General features: G+C 42.0%; 1 protein-coding gene across 2 annotated transcripts in view; it reads left to right on the top strand.

Moving 5' to 3' along the window:
- Positions 1-14608: 14608 nt before the first annotated feature.
- Positions 14609-16003, top strand: part of ZNF286A (zinc finger protein 286A) — a 78637-nt gene continuing 77242 nt past the window's right edge. The window contains exon 1 of one of the 2 annotated variants that reach the window (XM_072821034.1): positions 14609-14763. The gene's annotated coding sequence lies outside the window, so the exon portion shown is untranslated. The remainder of the gene's footprint in view (positions 14764-16003) is intronic. The other variant, XM_072821035.1, reaches the window with a different exon arrangement.

The raw sequence follows: 16003 nt of genomic DNA, 5'->3' as shown, positions 1-16003 counted from the left end.
GATGTACAAACAGAAACCTGGGTAACATCCCTAACTCTTCCCTTTCCCTCACCCCCCCATAACCGCTTCATCACCATTCTACATCCCAAATATCTCAAGAACTTTTACCCTTCACATTTTGCACTGCCATCACTGTAGTCCAAACTGACATTGTCTCCAACTTCATTATGACGAGCCTCCAAACTAGGATTCCTGTATCTATTTGTTCTTCTATCTAGTCCATTCTCCACACTGAACCCAGAGAAAGATTTTTAAAAAATCAACTGCATTGGGGTACCTGGGTGACTCAGTCCCTTAATCTGATTTTTAACCTCATTTTTAAAAATTACTATAGATTAGTTTTACTTGTTCTAGAATTCCATATAAATGAAAATATATAGTAGGTATTCCTTCGTGTCTAGCTTATTATTCATTCAGCAAAACAATAAGATTTATCCATGTTCTGGTGCGTCAGTAGCTTGTTCACTTTTATTGCTGGGTACTATGTCATTCTATGACTATAGACTACAGTGTGTCTCAGGCTGATGAGCATTTAGGTTGTTTCCAGGTTTTGGCTTTTTGGTATTATCTTTTTCCTATCCTTTTAACAACCTACCTAGGTCTTAATATTTAAAATGAATCTCTAGGGGCACCTGGCTGGCTCAATTGGTGGAAAATGCAACTCTTGATCTTGGGGTTGTATGTTTGAGCCCCATGTTGGGTGTAGAGATTACTTAAAAATAAAATCTTGGGGGTGCCTGGGTGGCTCAGTCGGTTAAGTGTCTGTCTTTGGCTCAAGTCATGATCCCAGGATCCTGGGATAGAGCCCCATGTTGGGCTTCCTGCGCAGCAGGGAGTTTGCTTCTCCCCCTCTCTCTGCTCCTCCCATCCACCCCCCCCAACATGCTCTTTCTCTCTAATAAATAAAATCTTTAATAAAATAAAATCTTAAAATAAATAAATATAAAATGCACCCCTTGTTAGGCATTACATAAGTGAGTATTATTTTTTAATCCAATTAAATGATCTCTGCCTTTGGGCAATGAGGAGGAGGGAGGTGAGGTGAGGCAAGCAGTGGAGAAGAAAGCTAATGGATTTCATTAATGGGATAAGTATAACAAGCATAAAGTATTTGTAAGGACTTGCCTTCATCTTCCAAAAACTGGATGCCTGCCATGAACCCAGTGGTTCTAAAAGTATGGTCTAGACACCTGGGTCCAGGGAGACCTTTTCAAGAAGTGTGGGAGGTCAATATTATTTTCATTTTGGGGCACCTGAGTGTTCAATTAGCTAAGCATCTGACTCTTGATTTTGGGTCAGGTCATGATTTCAGGGTCATAGGGTCAAGCCCTGCAGTAGACTCCTAGCTCAGCCAGTTGTCTGCACCTCCCTCTCCCTTGGCCCTTCCCCCTGCTCATGGTTTCTCTCTCTCTCTCTCAAATAAATGAATAAATCTTTTAAAAAAATATTTTCATGTTATTACTAGGATGTTATTTGCATTTTTCATTGTGTTGACATTTGCAATGATGGTGCAGAAGCAACAGTGTACTAGCAGTCACTGTACTCTTCCTGGCGACGCACACAGAAATTTAAGAAAATCAGTTCGTTTGAGTATATCTGATGAAACTGCGAAAATTAATTTTATTAAAATCTTAACCCTTGAGTACTCGGCTTTATAATATCCTCTAAGTGACAAAATGGAAACTATGCATAAGGCACTTCTGATGGTTTTCTAGGAAAAATGTAGTCATGTAATTGCATGAAATGCAGAAGTAGATTCTCTTTTTTTAAGACTTTATTCATGAGAGACAGAGAGAGGGGGGCAGAGACACAGGCAGAGGGAGAAGCAGGCTTCCCGCAGGGAGCCTGATGGAGGACTCGATCCCAGGACCCCAAGATCACAACCTGAGCCAAAGGCAGATGCTCAACCACTGAGCCACCCAGGTGCCCCGGAAGTAGGTTCTTTTTGAGGGAGCCTAGATGGCTCAGGCGGTTAAGCATCTGGTTTCAGCTCAGGTTATGATCTCAGGATCCTGGGACGAAGCCCTGCATCAGTGTCCATGCTCAGCCAGCAATCCGCTGGAGATTCTCTCTCTCCCTCCCTCTCCCTCTCCCTGCTGCTCGTGTTCTCTCTTTCAAATAAATAAATAAATAAAATATCATAATTAGACTAGGGTTATGGGGTTTTGGAAGGAAAATCACAGAGGTAAAGTGCCATTCTCGCTGCATCATATCAACAGCACATACAATCAACAGGACTTATCCTGTTGTCAATCTTGATTACCTAGTTGGAATGGTGTTGGACAGGTTTCTCCACAACACCATTTGTTGAATGGTCTCCTTCTTAACTGAAATGTTTAGTCCATTTACATTTAATGTATTATTAATATGGTTGAGTTAAACTCTACCTTCTTACTATTTGTTTTTCCTTTGTCCCTTCTACTTTTTCTTGTTTCTACTTTTCTGCCATTCTTTGAACTAATTCAATATTTTTTAGCATTCAATCTTGTTTACTCTCTTCGCTTCTTAGTTACATTTCTTGTTATTATATTTTTAGTAGTTGCTGTAGGGTTAACAATATGCATCCTTAATAGATCACGGTCTCTTTAGAACCTCTTTCCTCTTCATGCTTGACGCTCCATGTAAAATATTCCACATTTCCTACTTCATTTCACACTCTACACACTTCACACCTGACTCTTCACATTTCACAAATGTATAATGCAGCAAATATTTCATTTACTCCTACTTTGTCATTTGTGCAATTGTTGTTATATCTCTTACCTCTACATTTGTGATAAACCCCTACCTCACAGTGTTACCATTTATAAACAGTTTTTTAAAGAAAATGGTCTTTTATATTTACCCACTTGTTTTTATCATTTCTTCCTGTAGTTCCACTTGGTATCATCTCTCACAAGGCCAAAGAATATCTATTATTTTTCATTGTATAGTTTGTTTAGCAACAAATTCTCTCAGCTTTTATCTGAAAATATATTTATTTTATCCTTATTTCAAAGAATATTATGTTTAAGTAGGTTCTATGCCCAAAATGGAGCTCAAACTCACAACGCAGAGATCAAGAGTCATATGCTCCATTGACTGAACCAGCCAAGCACCCCCTTAAAGAGTATTTTTATTGGATATAGAATTCTAGAGTGGCATTGCTTTTCCAGAACTTTAAAATATTTTACTATTTTCCTCTGGCCTCCATAACCTCTGGTGAGAAGGGAATGGGTCTTTCTTTCCCTTGTTCCTGAATATATTTTTTCCTCTGGCTACTACAAAGGTATTTTTCTTTATCTTTGGTTTTCAGAGGTTTGATTATAATGTACTGAGGGATAGATAGATAGATAGATAGATAGATAGATAGATAGATAGATAGATCTTACTGGCTTTACTGAGCTTCTTTGACCTGTAAGTTGGTGTTTTTCAGCAAATTTGGGGAGTTTTCAGTCATTATTTCTTCAAAAGCTTTTTTCTGTCCCAATTTCACTTTCTTCTCCTCCTAGGACTTCAAGTACACGTATATTAGATCATTTGACATTGTTCTCCATGTCTCTGAGGCCCTGTTCAATGTTAATCCATTTTCTATGCTTTCTCAAATTAATTGGTCTCTGAGGTTACTGGTTCTTTTGTCATCTCTAATCTGCTGCTAAGCTCTTCCACTACATTTTAAATTTTCCATTATTTTTCTTTTCAATTCTAAAGTTTTTGTCTGATTCTTTTTAATAGTGTTTATTTCTCAGCCAAGGTTCTCCCCATGCTTACTTACTAAGGTCATATTTTTCTTTAACTTTCAAACACATTCTTTAATTGTAAGACATATTTGCAATAGTTGCTTCAAATGGCTCATCTGCTAAGCCCAATATCTGGACAACCTCAGGTCTGGTTTTCTTATTTATTTCATAAGTTATGTCTAGTTTTCTATTGATTTCTTTTCACAATTTCTTTGTCTATTAATTTGTTTTAATTAAACACTAGATCTTATGAATAGTTTGGTGTAAAAAGGTAATTCTGTTACCTTCCTCTGAAGAGTTTCCAAGTTCTCTTTACTAAAACATAAGTAAGTCTCTAAACACTGGCCTCCCTTGTCATGGTTTGTTTTCAGGCTTTGATAGGGGGAGTCCAAAGAAGGTTTTGTTTTAGTGTATGGTTCTTACTCCTAAGGTGTGGCCTTTCTGCTGAGATAGTTGGATGCCAGGGGTGTTAATAAGGAGTTAACTTCCACTCTGCTCTGTTAGAGCCAGAATTCTAATGTCCAAGTGAGTAAGGGACAGGCAGGGCTAGGTAGGGAGAGATAGGTAGGGAGCCATGGAATTAGGCTCACAAAACAAAGTTCCAAAAAATGCTGAGATGTAAGGAAACCAGGGATAAGGAAACAAACCAGACCACCTTGCCGTAGGTGTGGATGGAAACGATATTTTTTATGACAGTCGCCTGTGATCAAAAAAGAATAACCAGACCCAAAAGGAAAAGGAAGCCATTAAAGATGGTATCACCAGTCCTTACTCAAACCAGGACATCACAAAAATAAGGCCATGAGCTTCCTGGTCAGTTTTAAATACAAGACTATTGGTGGGGGCCTACGCTGGCAATCCTGTCAGGACCCCTCTCACTCCTGAGAGCTTTCTCTGTATCCTCACTTAACGAACTCCTATCACTTTATTCACTCTCCTTTGTCTGTGAAATTCATTTTTCGACTCCATGAGACAAGAACCTAGCTCTCCTGCTTTACAAGAACTATAGTATTATTTGACTTCTAGTATCTCTGTTCCATCCTCAACTCCATAGTAGCTCCAATCTTGTAAACCTTGTATGATCCCACCCAGTTCATGTCAGCTTACCTCCCAGCCTCAGAGTTGCAGGGGATCTGTCTATGTACTGCTGCAGCCCTCTCTTTACACATCTCCCTCCTCTCTGTACCTCACCTCCCCCACCCTGTTCTTAGCTGCTTCAGATGCTCTGGATCCTGATTTCTGCCTCCTCAGCTTAGTAGGACCACTGTGCTCTGCTTGACTCCAACTCTCTTTGTCATAGTTGGAAAATTGTTCCTACACAGAAAAATCAGGTGATCATGGGGTTCACCTTATGAGTTTTTCCTTCTGTCATGTATTAGTAGTTTATTGCTGCCTGTCATACATTGCCTAAAAATACTTATCTCTTATGTTTTGTCAAGTTTTATAGATGTTTATGCTGGGCATGGCAGGCTTGTCTGGTACTGGTTAGCCCATTGTGGCTGGAAACAGAAGTTCAAAAGTTTTATAAAATATAATTCTGATTGTGTTATTCCTGTGGTAAAAATTCTTCCATAGCTCGACCACTCTGAAGATAAAGATCCAAATTTTCAAATGGTTTGCTGGATCTTGTATGATCTGAGCCCCACCTGCACTCCAGTGTCATCCCTCCTTCTTCCTTACCTTCATTTCTTCTTTAGCTTCTGGCTTTCTTCCAATCTCTTGCCATGTTTTCTCCTACCATTCAGTTTTTGTACCTCATAGTATACTGCCTAACATTTCCCCATCCTCTTCATTAGCTATAAAACTATAATAAATAAAACACTGTGAAATTGGCACAAGATTCACTAGAACAGAATCCAAAGACATACCCAAGTGTGTATGCATTTTAATACACTGAGAAAAGAAGCAGATTATATACTAATGGTTATTAGTTTGATTGGCTATTTGAGAAAATACAGTTTTCTCCCTAACTCATCCCTTGATTAAAGACAAACTTCAGATAAAGCATTAATAAGCAAAATGTATAAAATGCTACTTCAAACTGATAAGAAGAATACAACCCAATATAAAAATGAGAAAAGGAAATGAGTGGGCAATTCATGGACTGATAAACATGAAAATATAGATAAGTATATGAAATGATGACTCACTAAGAATGCAGTATAATAAAATATAAGTTAAAGTAATAAAATATTGATAGTATCCAATGTAGGAAAGAGTATGGGGAAATAGGTATTCCCTTACACTATGAGAATACAGATTAGTACTGCCAATTCATCAAGATTCTAAATGTACATACACTGACCCAGCTCTCACATTTCCAGGAATCTATCTTACAGAAATAACAGCAAGACCACAAAATTGCTTGTGTCAGCAAAAAATTGGAAAGAACCCAAATGCCCATCCATAAGAATATATATAAATAAATTACAGTACATAAATTACCAGAACAGTATACATCCATTAAAAAAATGAGATAGCTCTAGATTATTTATGTCCACAGTAGAATGCTGAGAATTAAAAGTGAGTTGCAAAACAAAAGTAATAGTACAATACTAGTTATACGTGTGTGTATATACACACGTACATAAGAATCTGGTGATGTCTGCATCAAATTTAGTTCTAAAGGGTAGGAATTGAAGGGGAACAGAAGAACCTCATTTTTTTAGTTTATATACTTCTATATTATTGTCCTATATTATTTGGATCTATTGTGAAAAAATTACTTTTGTAATTTAAAGACAATTTGTGTGTGTGTGTGTGTGTGTGTGTGTGTGTGTGTCAATGCACATTGAGATTACATAGACTATTCCAATGGACTATGCTCCGGGTGAACTCTAAAATCTCAGCAGCAGGCATCATGACTGCCACCTGGTGGTCACACAAGCCATGATAAGTTGCCTATCAGCGTTCTTCAACATCAGCACTATTGACATTTGGGGTCAGAAAAATGGGGGTGGGGTGGGTTAGGGTAGGAGGCTGTCCTGGATATTGTAGGATGTTTAGTAGCACCCTTTGCCTTTATCTTCTAGAGGCAAGTGACACCGTCTCCCCAAGTTGTGACAACTGAAGTTCTCCAGATTGGTAATTCTCCTCCCAGGGGACTGAGCAAAAATCACTCTGGTTGAGAACCCCTGATCTAAGAGAATGGGAGTCTTGTGAATGCACCGTAAACATACAAAATGTGCTCATTCATTCATGCACAAAAATATCACAGTGGACAAGGTATCTTTACAAGATAGGTTTCTAATGTCAGTTGGAACTAGTGATCTCTTACCCATAGTTGCTCTCACACAGAATTCCTTTCACAGCTCTGCGATATTCTGAGGCTTAAATTCACTAGCAAGAAAAGCTATTCTTATCCAGTGAATCCCTAACTGCCTCAGGCAAATGCTGGCACATGTGTCCCAAGCCCCACTCTCAGTGCTTGCTTCGGCAGCACGTATACCAAGCCCCACTCTCAGACATAGGGCAGAAATTCACAGCACCCTATGTTGTGGCTTTGGCACAGTGCTCGTCAGGAAGTGCCACAAAACAGTAAGCCAGTCCCCTCCTGTCCCTCACTCAGCCCACTGGTTTACCCCCTGTGATAATACCCCTGTGCCCACTGCAGCCACAGTATCACTGCCCTTTAGTCTACAGGTCACTAAGAAATATTACAGGGCTTAAAAAAAAATTAAAAGTCTGTGGAAATTCAGCTCTGCTCTCCCCCACCTTCAAATAACCCTCCAGAAACAAAAACATAAAACAAATAGGGCCTGGGCATATTATTTAATCTCTCCAGATTTCTATCTCCTTATTTATGAAACAAAAGGCCTACACCAGATATTTTAAGTTCCCTTTCAGTTCTAAAATCTATGATTAGGGATGCCTGGGTGGCTCAGGGGTTGAGCTTCTGCCTTTGGCTCACGGTGTGATCCTGGAGTCCTGGGATCAAGTACTATATCGGGCTCCCTACATGGAGCCTGTTTCTCTCTCTTCCTGTGTCTCTGCCTCTCTCTGTGTCTCTCATGAATAAATAAAATCTTTTTAAAAAATAACTATTTGGCAATTAACCAAAAATATTTTTTAAAAATAATAAAATAAAATAAAATCTATGATTAGAAACGACTGGAAACGATCCACCAAAGGCTTTGCTGTTCCTGTTGCAACATAAGTATTTTCTCCAGTAAAGATTATTCTGTGTAAAATTAAGCTGGTGTTACTGGGAGTTTTTTTATTTAAATTCCAGGGTCCTATAAGAACTGTAATTGCTGAATAAGCATAGAGTTCCAAGCCACAGCGCCACAATATGTTTATTGCATTTCTAGGGCTTTGTTGTTTTCTCCACTGTACATTATATGGTATCAATAATATATGAATTGTATTCCCACTTTCCTAATATTTATATATTCATATTTATTACATGCATAATATGTACACGATCTGATGCTGGTTAAGATTAACCAAAACAGAAGGCTTTGCTGTATTTATATGTACTCTCTAGGGTTAATCTGCATATGTAGAGTAAAAACTCAGTGAGGACAGGTCCCCTCAAATTTACAGCAGTCATAAGGTCTCGTTTCAGTGTGAATTGTCAGATGAAGAGTAAGGATGAAGGTAAGACCGGAGGCTTTGGCACATCTGCTGTGTTCACATTCTTCTCTCTGGTGTGTGTTGGAGTGTGTGTAGGAGTGAGGAGTAAGATGTGTGTCACCATCAAGGGTCTTCCACTTTTAAGATATTCAGAGAGTTTCACTCAAGTATGGATTATTTCATATCAAATTAGTTTCCAGTGATTACTGAAGGCTCTTCCATACTTGTTGCATTATATATGGCTTCTTTCTAGCAGAAGTTTTTTGTTTCTGAGGGTTTTTTTTTTTAAGATTTTATGTATTTATCCATGAGAGACACATAGAGAGAGAGGCAGAGACATAGGTACAGGGAGAGGCAGGCTCCCAGTAGGGAGCCTGATGCGGGTCTCGATCCCAAGACTTCGGGATCATAATCTGAGCCCAAGGCAGACGTTCAATCACTGAGCCACCCAGGTACCTGTTTTGTTGTTTTGTTTTGTTTTGTTTTGTTTTGTTTTGTTTTAGAGAGAGAAAAGAGAGAGCAGGAGCAGGGGTAGGAGGGCAGAAGGAGAGAGAGAAATTTAAGCAGGCTGCACATGCAGCTCAGAGCCTGATTCCGGGCTTAATCTCACAACCCCAAGATCATGGCCTGACCTGAAATCAAGGCTTAACTGAGTGAATCATCCAGGTGCGCCCCTAATGTCATTTTATTTTAAGTTCTACTATAGTTAACATACAGTGTTATATTAGTTTCAGGTGTTTGCAGTCTTTTTCAAACATGGACATTCTATTTTTAATTTTTTTAACATATTTTTAAAGGTTTTATTTATTTATTCATGAGAGAGACACAGAGAGAGAGAGAGGCAGAGACACAGGCAGAGGCAGAAGCAGGCTCCATGCAGGGAGCCCGACGTGGGACTCGATCCTGGGACCCCAGGATCATGTCCTGGGCCGAAGGCAGGCGCTAAACCGCCGAGCCACCCAGGGATCCCTCAAACATGGACATTCTCCAGAAGAGACACTCCCCAGAAATCTTTCCACTACTATTTTGAGGCTGTCCTCTATGTAACTCCAAGGGGTACTAATCACATAGACTCTGGTGCTAATGTCACTTGGAATCCTTGAAAAGTGGTTCTGCTAACAGGATCGGTTGAAAGTTAGAGAACAGGGGCAGCCCGGTGGCTCAGCGGTTTAGCGCCACCTTCAGCCCAGGGCATGATCCTGGAGACTCAGGAACGAGTCTCACGTCGGGCTCCCTGCATGGAGCCTGCTTCTCCCTCTGCCTGTGTCTCTGCCTCTCTCTCTCTCTCTCTCTGTGTGTCTCTATGAATGAATAAATAAAATCTTAAAAAAAAGAAAGAAAGAAAGAAAGAAAGAAAGAAAGAAAGAAAGAAAGAAAGAAAGAAAGAAAGAAAGAAAGTTAGAGAACAGAAGATGGAGACGCCTGGGTGGCCTAGCAGTTGAGCATCTGCCTTTGGCTCAGGGTGTGATCCTGAGATCAAGTCCCACATCAGGCTGTGTCTCTCATTAATAAATAAATAAAATATTTTATAAAAAATTAAAAAAAAAAGAAAACAGAAGATCTTTGAGAGTTTGGGTTATGGAGACACTCAGGAAAATTTCAAGGTATTCGAAATGCCTATGAAACGTTACCCTTGTTTTCCTCATTGTAAGTAAATGGAATTGACAGAATGTGACTAACACCTATTTTTCTGATAAAATAGAAAAACCTCCCTATTGGTGTGTTGGAGTCCTCCTGTACCAAACACAAGAACCAATCATGCCCATTTCTTCCCAACTCAGTGCTGTTGGTAGCCTGAAATTCGGCATGATGGGATTATTTACACCACAGAAAATGGCTAATACTACAAATCAGGTCTCTTCCTTCTCCTCCTCCCGAAAACTAGTTGTTGAAAATTTACCAGCATACCACTGGGTGCACCAAGTTCCACATGTGCCTCTCCATGAGAGAGGCTGCATCTCTGCAATGAAGAATGTGTAAAATCAAGTTTCCCCGGCTTATATGTGGAATCTAATAAAACAAAACAAACAAGAAATCAGAAAAAGACTCACAGATACGGAGAACAGTCTGGTAGTTACCAGAGGGTAGGGGGATAGAAGGATGGGCAAAATAGACAAAGAAAATTACTTTCAGTTATAAAATAAATAAGTCAGGGAAATGAAAAGTACATCTTTGGGAATACAGTCAATAGTATTATAATAGTATGGTGACAAATGGTAACTACACTTACCATGGTGAGCATTCCATAATATATATAATTACCCAATCACTATGTTGTATACCTGACACTAATATGTTAACTATCTTCCAATTTTATTATAAGAATAAATTTTTTAAAAATATTTTATTCTCTAACAGAGAAAGAGCACGAGCAGGAGAGTGGCAGAGGCAGAGGGAAAAGCAGACTCCCTGCTGGGCAGGAAGCCCAATGTGAGACTTGATCCCAGGACCCTGGGATCATGACCTGAGCTGAAGGCAGACACTTAACTGAGCCACCCAGGTGCCCCCAAAAATTTTTTTAGAGATTCCCTACCTTAAAATCCTCTTTTTAAATGGGAATTACACTTGATTTGTTATTTTCCTAAAAATTATCAGGAAGTTTGAGCCCCAGTGTCTAAATAAGGTGAAAGAAAATTGTCATTGATATTATCTTAGCTTGCAATTTCTGTCCTCTGTGAACAGTAAGAAATGAAAACACTCTTCCCCTCAGCCTAGCCCCGACCCTCATAGTTGCCTGGCCTACCCACTGAGATTCTCTTGTCACAAGCAGGTATTCAATTTTATGTTCACACGACCAAGGGAGCAACACAAGCCTTGGGGGAAGGTATCGGTGACTTTTAGTTGGGGCGGGGGGGGGGGGGGAGACGACTTAACAATATGTGTTTAAAATATGGGTATCATTTGACCAAGAAATTCCACTTCTGGAGCATGTGGGTGGCTCAGTCAGTTAAGTACTTGACTCTTGATTTCAGTTCAGGTCATGATCTTGGTTCAAGTCATGATCTCAGAGTCATAAGGTAGAGCTCCATACTCAGTGCAGAATCTGCTTGGGATCTTCTCTCTCCCTCTCCTTCTGCCCTTCAGCCCATTCTCATGCTCTCTCTCTAAATAAATAAAATCTTAAAAAAAAAAAAAGATACAACCAGACATATTGCAAAGGTGTACAAAGGTGCCAGTTAATACTCCAAAAGCAGGGATGCATGGGTTGCTCAGTGGTTAAGCATCTGCCTTCAGCTCAGGATATGATCCCAGGGTCCCAGGATGGAATCCCACATCAGGCTTCCTGCAGGGGGCCTGCTTCTCCCTTTACCTAGGTCTCTGCCTCTCTCTCTCTGTTTCTCATGAATAAATAAAATCTTTTTTAAAAAATACTCCAAAAACAAACCTCAACCAATGAGGAATGGAAGTTGGTGAATAAATACCCAGATTCCTGGACTCTTCTTAGGGAGCCTGAGATGTAATCTATACAGTCTCTCAGGGGGTCCACAGAAGCACTGAGCCTCAGTGGTCACTTGCTCATTAACTGCCCTTTATTGACTTTCCCTCCTCCCTGTTTCACTTCCCTATTCCCTCACCATGCTTCTTAGGATCGCCTCCAAATCAACTACTTGCCTCCCAACTTTTGTGTGAGTCAACTTTGGGAGAAGTCCATGCTAATACTGTGTGAGTTTAAACCCAAACCGCTAAGTTATTCATGGATCCTCATGTTGACTTATCCTTCTCCTTACCGCACACACAGGAAAAAAAATAAGGAAACAAAATGAGGGCCATTTTTAAAAAATATTTATTTATTTATTTTAAAGAGAGAGCGTGTGCACAGGAAAGGAGGAGCAGAGGGAGAGAATCCTTCCAGCAGACTCCCCTGCTGAGCACATAGCCCCATGTGGGGCTCCATTGATGATCCATGAGATCATGACCTGAGCCAAAACCCAAGAGTCAGTTGCTCAACCGGCTGAGCCACCCACAGCCCCAGAGGGCCACTTTTTAAAACAATAATTAACAGTCACTGTTAATTGCAAACTGTTCTGTAAAGTTACTTCCTCAACTGCCAAGCGTTTTTCTGAAGTTAGACATTTAATAATTAGTCTTGTAGTTCTAGTTCGTGGTGAGCACTTTTCCTTTTTTTTTTTTTTAATGATAGTCACACAGAGAGAGAGGCAGAGACACAGCCAGAGGGAGAAGCAGGCTCCATGCACCAGGAGCCCGATGTGGGACTCGATTCCGGGTCTCCAGGATTGCGCCCTAGGCCAAAGGCAGGCGCTAAATCGCTGCGCCACGCAGGGATCCCCCACTTTTCCTTTTAAAACTGATTCCTTAAGTCTACTTCAAGGTTTCTACTAGAAAATTCATAGTGGTCATTTCATAATAATTCATAATAAGTCATTTCATGTCTTTCAAGTGTTGTGCCCGAGATTGTGAATCCGAGAAACCACCAAAGAGCCGACACCGATGCAAACACGAGGGTTTATTTACGGGCTCGAGCCTGGGTCCAAGTATACGCGACACAGCGGAGCAGGGACTTGGACCCCGAGACTAAGAGGCTTAGCAACTTTATAGGGGCCAGTGGCCAATGGGATATGCAGAAAGTTGCACAGTCATGCTGGTCCACTCGCAGGTGGCGGGTTGAATTACATTTTACCCTAAAGCATCCATTTGAACTGGCCTATCACTGAGCCGATTTCCGATTAGGGTGTGCCCTGGGCTTGACTACAGTGGGGCAGTGCCCTAAGCAGGTCGGCACAAGGCGGGTACAGCACAAAATGGAGTCAGTCCTGCTCTGCTTGTCCAGGGGGTAGGGGATTTTTGTTAAATTTCCTGGATCCCACACAAGGAGAAATAGGATTGTGAGGGAAGCTCCAAAATAAAAACTTGGAGACGTCAATTCACATTAAAGATTAAAACACTTGAAAATTATTTTGCACACCGAAAATATCTGAAAACGTTGTCCTGCCCTACTATGTAATATTCTTATTGTCATGGCCAACATGCACATGAGAAAATGCTCTGCATCACTTGCCATCAGGGAAATACAAATCAAAACCACAATGAGATCCCACCTCACACCAGTGAGAATGGGGAAAATTAACAAGGCAGGAAACCACAAATGTTGGGGAGGATGCGGATTCTGCACTGTTGGTGGGAATGTGAACTGGTGCAGCCACTCTGGAAAACTGAGTGGAGGTTCCTCAAAGAGTCAAAAAAAGACCTGCCCTACGACCCAGCAATTGCACTGCTGGGGATTTACCCCAAAGATACAGATGCCATGAAACGCCGGGACACCTGCACCTCGATGTTTCTAGCAGCAATGTCCACAATAGCCAAACTGTGGAAGGAGCCTCGGTGTCCATCGAAAGATGAGTGGATAAAGAAGATGTGGTTTATGTGTACAATGGAATATTCCTCAGCCATTAGAAACGACAAATACCCCCCATTTGCTTCAACGTGGATGGAACTGGAGGGTATTATGCTGAGTGAAGTAAGTCAATCGGAGAAGGACAAACATTGTATGTTCTCATTCATTTGGGGAATATAAATAATAGTGAAAGGGAATAGAGGGGAAGGGAGAAGAAATGGGTGGGAAATATCAGAAAGGGAGACAGAACAGAAAGACTCCTAACTCTGGGAAATGAACTAGGGGTGGTGGAAGGGGAGGAGGGCGGGGGGTGGGGGTGACTGGGTGACGGGCACTGAGGGGGGCACTTGACGGGATGAGCACTGGGTATTATTCTGTATGTTGGCAAATTGAACACCAATAAAAAATAAATTTATTATTAAAAAATATTTTTATTGTCATTAAAAGAATCAGCCTAAATATTTCTCCCCAAAAGGGGGGGGGGACAAAAAAAGTTACCATCTTTATTCTTTGAGAAGTTAAATGCCTTGGTGAGAGGGATGAAATAAAATCTTTGCACTTCGCACTACGGCAAGGTTGGAGAAGTGCATCCACATGGGGGGGGGGGGGGTCGCTGCGCCGCGGTCCGAGCCCCCAGGCCGGCACCCGCCCGGCCGCGCAGCCTCTCCCGGAGCGACCCCGCTGAGCGCGTGGCTGGACCGGCTTGCCCCGCTGGGGGGCTCTGGACGTGGCGGCAGAGGCAGGACGCGGGGCCACGCGGGAATCGGTTCTGCCCCAGGGTCGATGACGGGGGCCCACCCTGGGGTTCGCGGAGCAAGTGCCTGCAAAGATCCAAACGCACACGCGGGAACAAACGGCTCCACACCCCTTGGCCAGGAAAGCAATGCGCCTGCGCAGATGGGACTCTTTCAGTGCGCGACGTGTCTCCCTAGCCAATCAGCAGCTGTGACGCTCCCTCGCCCCGCCCCTACCCGCCGAGTCCGCGTCTGGTCTCCATGACAACCCTGAGTGTCCCCGGCCTCCCAAGCTTAAGCCGGCCTCAAAGAGCAGCTGCCGAAAGACCGAAGGCAGGAGGAACGTGACTGACTAGCTTCTGTGTCTTTATCATCGAAGCAGGTAGGGCTGTCGGAAGGGGAAAAAGCTTTCCCGTCCCCACCTTATTCATGAACAAGAGATCACAGGGAGGAAGGCTGGGCTCCGGGAGCAGGAACAGGATCCCGGTGAACTAAGTGAATGTGAGCATCCCCTAGAAGAAAAGCCAGAGGACACACTGCAAAAGTGAAAAATATGGGAGCCCAGGACGCCTGGGTGGTTTAATGGTTGAGTGTCTGCCTTCGGCTCAGGGTGTGATCCTGGGGTCTGGGGATCGAGTCCCCCATGGGGCTCCCGGCGAGGAGCCGCCTCCTCCCTCTGTGTGTCTGCCTTCGCTGTGTCTCTCGTGAATAAATAAATAACATTTAAAAAAAAAGAAAAGAAAAAGAAAAGAAAAGAAAAGAAAAGAAAAGAAAAGAAAAGAAATATGGGCACCTGGCTGGCTCCATCGGAAGAGCGTGGGACTCTTGGTCAGCGTGAGTTTGAGCCCCACTTTGGGTGGGAGATTAGAAAAATAAATAGCCTTTAAAAATATGTTTAAAAAATTTTAAAGGTGAAAAATAACCAGTGGCACCTCTTTTGGAGCCCGAGAGGAAAGTGACTGCCCTCTACATGGATCATCTTCGCAGGAAGATTCCCTAGACTCTTCTGTGATTTTCAAGCCTCCTCTATTGGAGACCTTTCCTCTCATCGTAAGCAGGTGGTAATAACATAAATCCACACAACAGTGGGTTAGGAATAATTTTGAAGTATCACAGGAGTCACGTGCCACACCCTTAAAATGACAAGAAAAAAAAGGACACAAGTCTCAGGAATTTTCTCTTTCTTTTCCTAATTTCCTCAGACTCCTTTATAGCCTCTTGAATTTACCCCCACAGAGAAGCCTCTGAATCCCTTCTCATGGGTGCTTATTCCTATGTCAGTCATCAAGTACAAAGGAAGGGGAGAGGGCATGACTTTGCCCTCTTCAGGAAGAACAGTCAGCCACTGTCCTCTGCTCCTACAAGAGTGGGCTTGTCACAGTCATGAATCTTAATTACCACATAGGAGCTGTCAAAAACAACAGACTCTCTAAAAGGGACTGGTAAGGGCAGCCCAGGTAGCTCAGCGGTTTAGCACCGCCTTCAGCCCAGGGCCTGATCCTCGAGACAGGGGATTGAGTCCCACATCTCGGGTTCCGTGCATGGAGCCTGCTTCTCCCTCTGCCTGTGTCTCTGCCTCCCTCTCTCTCTCCCTCTCCCGCTCCGTGTGTGTGTGTGTGTGT

The sequence above is a fragment of the Canis lupus genome, chromosome 3 (genome assembly GCF_048164855.1).
Source record: "Canis lupus baileyi chromosome 3, mCanLup2.hap1, whole genome shotgun sequence".
NCBI lineage: Eukaryota > Metazoa > Chordata > Mammalia > Carnivora > Canidae > Canis > Canis lupus.
The sequence above is the reverse complement of the archived record's forward strand: the minus strand, read 5'-3'. Positions and strand labels throughout refer to the sequence as shown.